The sequence below is a fragment of the Monodon monoceros genome, unplaced genomic scaffold (assembly GCF_005190385.1).
Source record: "Monodon monoceros isolate NGI ecotype Baffin Bay Population unplaced genomic scaffold, NGI_Narwhal_1 Super_Scaffold_12, whole genome shotgun sequence".
NCBI classification, from domain to species: Eukaryota; Metazoa; Chordata; class Mammalia; order Artiodactyla; family Monodontidae; genus Monodon; species Monodon monoceros.
This window is the reverse complement of record NW_021703768.1, coordinates 146,531,112-146,540,522: the sequence shown is the minus strand read 5'-3', so window position 1 is coordinate 146,540,522 and position 9,411 is coordinate 146,531,112. Positions and strand designations below refer to the sequence as shown.

The 9,411-nt window shown below is 39.1% G+C and overlaps 1 protein-coding gene across 6 annotated transcripts in view; it reads left to right on the top strand.

The window, feature by feature from the left end:
* Nucleotides 1–9,411, top strand: part of FBXW11 (F-box and WD repeat domain containing 11) — a 133,436-nt gene that overhangs the window by 75,954 nt on the left and 48,071 nt on the right. The gene's annotated exons all lie outside the window — the stretch shown is intronic.

Genomic DNA, 9,411 nt, shown 5'->3' with positions numbered 1-9,411 from the left:
TCTTTTAAGTTTTTGGTGGTTTTGGTTTTCTTTCCCCAGTTTTCATTAAATGATATAATCTCTAAAGTGTACTCAATAAGTGGTAGCTACTGTTATTATAAATATTCAGTATAATTCATTGCTTTACAATTTCTTGGGTAGATTTCATGTTTGAAATCTTTGCTGAGCCTGTTAAGTTACCCTTGAACACAGTAATATGAGAAATGATTGTGATGTGGGATGGTATTTCTCTAGCTTTGCCTGACATCACTGATAGATGCTTTCATGTTTCTTTTAAAATGATTTATAGTAGAAGCAAAAGAGTAAAAATGTTTTTCTGGTGTATTATTTCCCCCCCCCCGAGCCATGTTATGTTGTAGGTACTTTGCACATGTTATTTCTATTCCTGCAACATAGGCAATATTATCCCTGTCCTATAAAAGAGGAAACCGAATCTGAGAGAGAAGTCAAGTGACTTACCGGAAGTCACAGTTTGTAATTGGCAGAGCCTGGGATTTGCACTGGGGACTCCTGGCTCTGAAGGCCTGCTCTTTACACTTCAGCAGACTGATGCCTTCCGCCATTCTTCACAACTCAGGATCTCTTGGCCATTCTTCTGTTACCACTTCTAAAGCACCTTCTTTTTCTGGCTTCCTTTAGTGCATATGAAACATTTTACAAGTTTTACTTTAAAGTTCTCTCCAAAGTGTTAAGCCCTAGGAAGCATTTAAGTGCACATGCTGCCACTCCTTGTCTGCTTTCTTAGGGAGACCCCAGCAGACTTGTGTCTGTGCTTCTTTTGGACCTTTTTAAACAGTCAAATAATTAATGAGATGTTCTTCTTTTACCTAGGTAAATGAATACTTTGGAGGTGATAAGGGTGACTGCCTTTCTGAAAATAGATTTTATTTCTTGCTACTTTCTGTGAGGACCAGAAATGGTGTTGCATGTTTTTCTTCCCCTACATTTTGAATCCTTGCTCATTGTAGACAGTTTGGAAAATATGGAAAAGGAGTAAGCAGAAACAAAATTACAGTTTTGGCCTTTACAGTTAACAGGAAGATTGTAATAACTATAGATAATATTATTAGTAGATATTTATTATACTTCTCTACTTAAGCAGTGTGTCAGGAATTATTCTAAATGCTAAGAATACAGAATGTGGGCTTCCCTGGTGGCGCAGTGGTTGAGAATCTGCCTGCCAATGGAGGGGACACGGGTTCGAGCCCTGGTCTGGGAAGATCCCACATGCCGCGGAGCAGCGGTGTGAGCCACAACTACTGAGCCTGCGCGTCTGGAGCCTGTGCTCCGCAACAAGAGAGGCCGTGATAGTGACAGGCCCGTGCACCGCGATGAAGAGTGGCCCCCACTTGCCACAACTAGAGAAAGCCCTCGCACAGAAACAAAGACCCAACACAGCCAAAATAAATAAATAAATAAAATTAAAAAGAATACAGAATGAATAAAACAGTCAAACACCTCTGTCCTGTGGAGGTTAAATTTGACTAAAGGAGCCCATATTAAGTGCCAGGATTATCTTTTTAAATTTTCTGTCAGGGAGGCCCTGTTTTCACTTTAGTTTTATGGATCAGGAGACAGGCATAGAGAGGTCAGATGACATGCAGCAGCATCTGACTCTGCTGGAAGTTTCAGTGACTAGTTTCTCTTTCTTTAAACTAGAGCATATATATCTGGGGTCTTGATGTAGATCTTTTACTCTTTTAAATTTCATTTTGAAAAAACCACTGTTCATTGTTATTAAAAAGAGATGTGTCTTTAAGGAAAATTTAGATAGGCTATATAAGGAAAAAGAAAATAAAAATTAGAGATAGTATTGTTAGCATTTTAACACACTTTTTCTAGTTGCTTTTCTAAATAAGTAGATTGATAGATAAATTTTTATTTGTAAAGATGGGGTCATACAGACATATTTTGACTTGCTTTTTTTTCCATTTAATATAGTTTAGACCATTTTTCATGTCACTATTCTTTTTAGATAGTATTTCACCAGTTTTAGGTGACAGCAGCCTTCACAGCTTTTGATATATGCATAGCGTTTGTTCTTTTGTTCTACTTCACATATTTTTAAAATCTGCTTTCTTTGAAAAATCAGAAAAGGGAACTGTGCGTCACTGCAACTTATGCCTCACTGTAAGTTGCCATGAAATAATGGCAACTTACTGAGATAGGTTACTGTAAAAATAAATACCGTTAAAAACAAAACCTATAATGAAATTCTAGCCAGATACTGTTTGTTACAGTAAACTGAACAGGAGACCAGCTCTTTTTGTTAAGAACAGACAGTTGGAGGTATTAGAGAGATATGAAAATATAGTTTGATACAATTAGGAGAACCGAAAGAAAACTGAAAAGGTGGCAAGTTTTGCAGTATGGGATTCATTGTACTCTAATACCTTAACCAGGGGTTTTCAGTGTTTTTACAGTAAGAAGTAAAATTTACATCTAGACCTTACATACATGAGTATATGTGTTTATGTGTGTGTAATATATGTGTGTGTATATGTGTATATATGTATTTATGTATGTAATGTATATCTATTATGCTTCAGTCGAAAAGTTTTTTAAAAGAACTTAAATTTTCTCCTGTTGTATCGTATACTTAAATGATGTCCGAACCCTCTTGTTAGACATTTACATTGTTTTCTATTTTTCTGTGTTATAAATTGTTGTAGCTACAATTTTGTGTAGGTCTACAATTCCTTAGGATAAATTGCTGTAAGTTAAATTATATCCAGTGTTATGTAGTAATGTTGATAAATATTCTCTGAAAGGTAACAATTTATAATCCTACCAAAGAGCCCAGTTCCTATAAAGTACATAAAAATTAAAGTTACTAATTTGATAGGTGAAAAATTACATCTTTCTTTGTTATGTACATGTTCATTTTTGACAGCCATTTAAATTTCTTGTTTTGCAATATTGGTAGTTACTCTGCTTATTTGCCTATTAAAGTATTAATTTTGGTTTCCTAAGTAATTTATAAGAGATCTTTATATGGTAAGTTATTTACCATATGTCAGAATATTTCCCCCAGTGTATTTGTCTTTAAAATTTGATTATGAACATTCCTGAGCTAAAAAAATTTTTTAGCCAAATCTAAATTTTATTTCTGTTTGGTAGCTGCTTTTAGTCATTTTATGGTTCTAGAGTTTTTCACACTTGATTCTTTTTATCCATAGTATATATTGGTATGTGACATGAGGTAGCATTTAACTTTTATTTTTAATCCTCTTTCTTAAATGATCCCTTTCTCCCCTACTTGAAGTTCTAACTTCATCATACACAAATTGTAAGTGTAAATGAATCTGTTTCTCGACTTCCTGTTTTGTTTCATTGGTCTTGCTTTGTTAGTACCACACTAATTATTATAGCTTTTAAGAAAAATTTTAATATCTAATAACATAAGCATTCCCCTCTTTTAAAAAAAAATTGGTGGTGAGGAGAGGAAGAAAAACTCTCCTATATTTATTCTTCCAGATACCTTAGTATAATCTTGTCATGTAATGTTAATAGCAGCCAAATACTTGTTAAAAATTTGAGTGGAACTACAGGTTAGGTAAGTTGGAAGGAAACTTACTACATTGGAAATAGCATGTAGCAGTGATTTCAGTCAAACTCCCAATGGATTTAAAATTTTTTATTACTTTTTAGTTTTATTGTAGAAAGAAAACAGCTAGTTTGTTTCTACATGTTAGTGTTTGTGTGGAGGAGTAGAAGGTTTCTGATTAAGTTGTGCTTACTGGTGGCCGGAGTCATTGTATTAAAAAGTCATGTATGTATAGATGTATTTATTCATGGCTTTCTTCCTTCTGAGTTGCAAGAGTGGTATGAGAGATAGGGGCTGCTTTTTTGGACAAGCTTGTCTCTTCTTTTTCCAAATGAATGCTTCTGGCTTTCCATTGATCTCATTTCCCAACAACGTGTTGGTAAGATTTAGGTTTAAGGGGGAAGAATTTGTAGGCTAGATTAGGGGCCAAGCTGGCATTAACAATAACAACTCAAAGGTGTTTGGTTTGCCTGTGCCAGTCATTGTTCTGTGTATTTACCTTTGGAATTTATGCAAGTAATAATTGGCAAACTAAATCTAGACGTTTTTGCTTGGCCTACTCTCAAATGTATAATCTCTTCCTGCTTTCTAACTGTATTTGAGATTTCTTCTGTGGCCTAGGATTCTCTATCAGTTTTTTGTTGTTGTTGTTGTTTTTAACGTTCCGTGGAAAATCTTAAGTGTTGTTTGTTGGTTGGTCTGCTTGATCTGTCGAAGATGAAAAGGTGCTTTAAAAATTTTTTTAATATTTCTAACTTTTTTGTACTTTGTGGAATTTTATTCAGTATATAAAAGCACACATTATCCTTTTTATAGATTTTTGCTTTTTAGAGAGTTTTAAAGCTCTTTATGTTATTCAGTGGTTTGACTTTGAATATTGCTCTCCTTGCAATAATGACTTTTGCTTTCCTTTTAATTTGAATTTTCCTGTTATGTCTTGCTTATTGCTTTTAGCCTTCCTATGTGTTTTTTGTTATGCTTATTACCCTTGTGGGCAGGGGAATGCCCGGATTCAATTTTGCTTTTTTTTTAAAAAGTGCTGGTTACAGCCCATTAGATTGATTTCATAGGCTACAACCAGCAGTTGGAAAACACCTGAGCTGTATTTTTCTGTATAGAAAGTACATTGATTGCTGAGTAGAACAGACCTAGATCTGATCCAGTTACTTATTTCTCTGGTCCTCAATTTCTTCTGTAAAATTGGAATGTCTACTTACATATTTTTTCTGAAGATTAAAAGACAATGTGTGCCTACTGTATAGCACAGGGAACTCTATTCAATATCCTGTGATAAATCATAATGGAAAAGAATATGAAAAAGAATGCATATATATATATAACTGAATCACTTTGCTGCACAGCAGAAATTAACACAACATTGTAAGTCAACTGTACTTCAATAAAATAAATTTTTTTAAATGTTAAGAAAAAGACAATATGTGAAACAAGCCTAGTACAGAGACTAAAGTTATCTAATAACATTTTGCACAATGTATCTGTTATCCTTAATTTCTTTTTTTCTTTTTTTTCTTTTTGCGTTACGCGGGCCTCTCACTGTTGTGGCCTCTCCCGCGTCCCCTGCATCGGCAGGCGGACTCTCAACCACTGCGCCACCAGGGAAGCCCTATCCTTAATTTCTTAAATCCAAACATTTAAAAGCGCAAGAGAAAAGGGCAAAATGCCCGCATGTTTTCTAGATCCTTTGTAAGGTTTTTGTTTTTGTTTTTGCTTCCTCTCAGGAGTAAAGATGTTTTTGATATGAAAACCTTACATTGTATAAGCATTTCTCATCATGAAAGCCAAAATGCAGAATTTGTAGGATTTTTAAAGTAGGAAATTGATTCCTCTTACATAACTCTAAAGTAGGGAATTTTCCAAGTGAAATATATTCTGTGTTAGTTGGTGGCACCTACTGGCAAAGATACATCACTGCTTAGAGCCTGCTGTGCTTTTATACAAGCTAACCCCATATAACAGACTGGGAAAGATGATGGGAAATAGGAGAGGAATATATTGTGTTTACCAAAGTGGGCATTTCCTTGGCCCTCCCTGCCCACCGCCCCCCCGCAAAGTATTTGTCCAGTGGATTGGGAGGAGGAAGGAATCATGCCATGCTATTGCCCTGGTCCTGTGTTTGCCAGTATGTGCTGAGCTCTTATTAAGAGAATGTGAAAGGGGGGTGGCCATATCCAACAAACTTGGGAAAGCTAGGTTAAACTAACCTAGCCTGATTTTTAAATTATGAGATGTTACAGAGCCTTTAGTATCTTAATGAAGTATATCATAACCTCTGGGAGTGGAGTTGGGGGAACACTCATGCAGTGTACCACATTTGTCAAACTCAGACCTCAGAACCCTTTTTTCTCTGAACATCTCTTGTGTTACCTGGAATACTCTTTGGAAATTATCCTCTGATCAGTGTAGCTTGAGAGCATCATTTTCCCTTCGGCATCTTCTCCTGAAGGCTATTTATAAGAGAAGGAACAGGCATTAGATTCTCACGGTATTTGGTAGTTCTGAAATATCACATATTGGGATGGAGTCTGTCATGACGGTAGCAGTGCAATTTCCTTAGGATGGTGGTACTACATGGACCACATCATTTTGCCATAGCAGTGATTTTAAAGCAGACACATACATAAAAATTACCTGGAGAACTTTAAAGCAAAAGAAAACACGTATACCTAGGCTCCATCCACCCTGGCCACCTATTTGGTCAAAGACATGCTTAGCTATTTTATTACATTTGGGACACCTTTGAGATCTAATGAAAGCTCTGGATCTTCTTTCTGGAGGACTGTATACACACTAACTTTTGTATATGACTTCATGATATTTATCACCCTCATTCACACCCCCAAGCCCATAGATCTCTAGTAAAGAACTCCTTATATCAAGTTTTCCTGGATAGGCATTGAATGGCAAGCAGGATTTACCCCAGAATTGAGATAACTATGTACTCTATGAATTACTTGACCATGGTACGGTCAGGCTATATTTGAAGAAATCACATACTGTCACAGGGGTTAAAGGAAAAGAAGCCTGAAGAGAAAGAAAGGCCAGGTCTGAGATGGTGGTGATTTTTAGTATATTTTCCTAAGGAAGCAAGTTTAGGAGCTCACACCCCTAGAGCAGTGACTCTCAAGTGGAGGGGGCAGTTTTGTTGCCCCGAGCCCCCAATCCCCACCCCTGACATTTGGCAATCTGGAGACATTTTTGGTTATCACAGTTAGGGCAGGGGAGGGGGTTGCTACTGGCAACTAGCAGGGAAAAGCCAGGGATGCTGCCTGACATCCTACATTGTACAGGACAGCCACGCTCCCCCCGCCCCCACACCACGGAATTAATCTGGCCCCAGATGTCACTAGTACTAAGGTTGATCTGCCCTAGAGTCTAGCTGCTGCTTCCTAGATTGTATCTTCCATTGGTAGTAGGAAGGTCTGCGTTTTTTGTTTGTTTGCGTGTGATGTAGGTGTAGGATGAAAGAGATGATGATGAGAAGGGTAGGAAGTGATTAAGCCAGGTTGGTATTTCAAAGAACTTTCCTTTCCCAGAAGTGTTGGAGACTTAAAAGAGGATCTCACCTCTCAGATTGGCTTACCGCATGGTTTCATCTGAGAGCTTGGATGTAGGAAACCACCTTCCTTTTCTCCTGGAAGGAAGGCTCATTGTTTTTTCTTACCTCTCCCTTGAACTTGTGACCTTTTGTCTATTAAACCTTTAAAGAATAAAAGTCAAAATGATTATTTATTTATTTATTTATTTTTGGCTGCGCTGGGTCTTCGTTGCTGTGTGCAGGCTTTTCTCTAGTTGGGGCGAGCGGGGGCTACTCTTCATTGTGATGCATGGGCTTCTCATTGCAGTGGCTTCTTTTGTTGTGGAGCACGGGGCTCTAGGTGCACGGGCCTTAGCAGTTGTGGACTGTGGGCTTCAGTAGTTGTGGCTCATGGGCTCTAGAGCGCAGGCTCACTAGTTGTGGTGCACGGGCTTAGTTGTACCATGGCATGTGGGATCTTCCCGGACCAGGGCTCAAACCCGTGTCCCCTGCATTGGCAGGTGGGTTCTCAAGCACTGCACCACCAGGGAAGCCCAGTCAAAGTGACTAAAAATAAAAACCTGTGGCTCTTAGAATTTTCGATGCTTGCCACCCGTTCTTATCCCCACATAAGATAATGAGGAATAGGAGAGGTATATATTGTGTTTACCGAAAGTGGGCATTTCCTTTGTCTCTCAGCAGTATTCATGTAGTGAAGTGGGAGGAGGAAGGAATCGTGCCATGCTACTGCCCTAGTCCACTGTTTGCCAGTGTGCTGAGCTCTTATTGAGAGAGTGTAGAAGGGGGGTGGCCATACCCAACAAATTAGGGATAGCTGTTAAACTAATCTAACCTGATTTTTAAAATTATGAGATGTCAGAGTCTTTAGTATCTTTACGAAGTGCATTGTGGGGTGTGTTTGTGTAGGAAAGGAAGAAGGGCGGCGGGGGAAAGCACACACGTGAGCATGCAGCATTTGTCAAACTTAATTAGACCCCAGGACCCTTTTTCCTCTGAGCATCTCTTGTGTCACCTGGATTACTCTTTGGAAATGATCCTCTGATCAGTGTAGCTCGAGGGCAGCTTTTTCCCTTTGGCATCTTTTCCTGAAGGCTTTATAAGAGAAATGGAAAAAAAAAAAAATGTATTCCAGCCCCCACAGGGCTCTATTAAATACAGTTGTACTAAATTGTATGTCTTTATCCACTTTCATCAAGCCTTAAGAGAATAGTTGCTATTTTTATCAGAGGGGTTGTTTCCTTCTCAGCTATGTAAATAAACACCATTTCTCTGTTTTGGAATGAAAAGAAGAATTAAATTTCCTTACTGGAAAGACGGTTGTTTCTTGTGTAGTCCGCAGGAACTTCTGACGTTTTTTTGTTTCCTCCCTGAGTGAGGAAAGTATTGAGGTAGGTTACGTCAGAATAGCTCTGGTGGATTCAGACTCCTGTGTTTTAAAGCTTTGCACATATACCTCCTTCACACATTTCCTGGGCTGCCTGGAGACGAGGGAGCGGGAACTTACTTCCCATCTCTCTTCCATTTGGCACGCTCACCTCCGTGTTCCCAGCCATTCTTTCTTCTTGCCACTCTCTCAGAACCCAGGACATTGTGATATGGCAAGGATGCCTTTGTAACTACCAGTCAGATCCAGGTGATATACTGAGTCACTGTTCCCACTTTGTTCATTCCCCTAAGGAAACCTGTCAGCTTTATTAATCCCTAAGTCCTTCAAGATAGCAGTAAAAGGAAAATTTGAGGGAGGAGTACTACTTGTGTTTCCCTATTCTTCATCCCCCCTTTCCCATTCAGGATCATTTATTGCTGCCACCACTTTAGGCCTGCTTTGGACACTTGGACACACTTCCTTCCTCTCTGGCTCATGGTTGACTTTAACATATGGAGCCCTGCCCTCCTGCCCCCCTTCCCCATTGCAGACCTCGGTGTTATGCGGCTTATAAGGTTTTATCAAGGAAGCCAGTGGGTTTTCCCTATTAGGCAACCATCTGGAGTCTTTCTGTCAAAGTCTGAAGTTAGAAAAGCATGAGAAGATAACACTTGGGGGAAAGTAGTATCTTCAAAGCAGGGCATAAACAGAGTTTTTGAATACCCACTATACACCAAGCACTGTGCTGGTAGTCTCAATCCCCACAACTTTGTGTGGTTTGTATTTGTCCATGGGTAGAACAACTTGCTCAGGATCTCTCTCTCTCCCTCTCCCTCTCCCTCTCCCTCCCCCCCCCTCCCTCTCTCCCCCCCCCCCTTCCTCCCTCCCTCCCTCCCCCTCCCCCCCCCCCCCCCCCTCCCCCCCCTCCCTCCCTCCACTTCT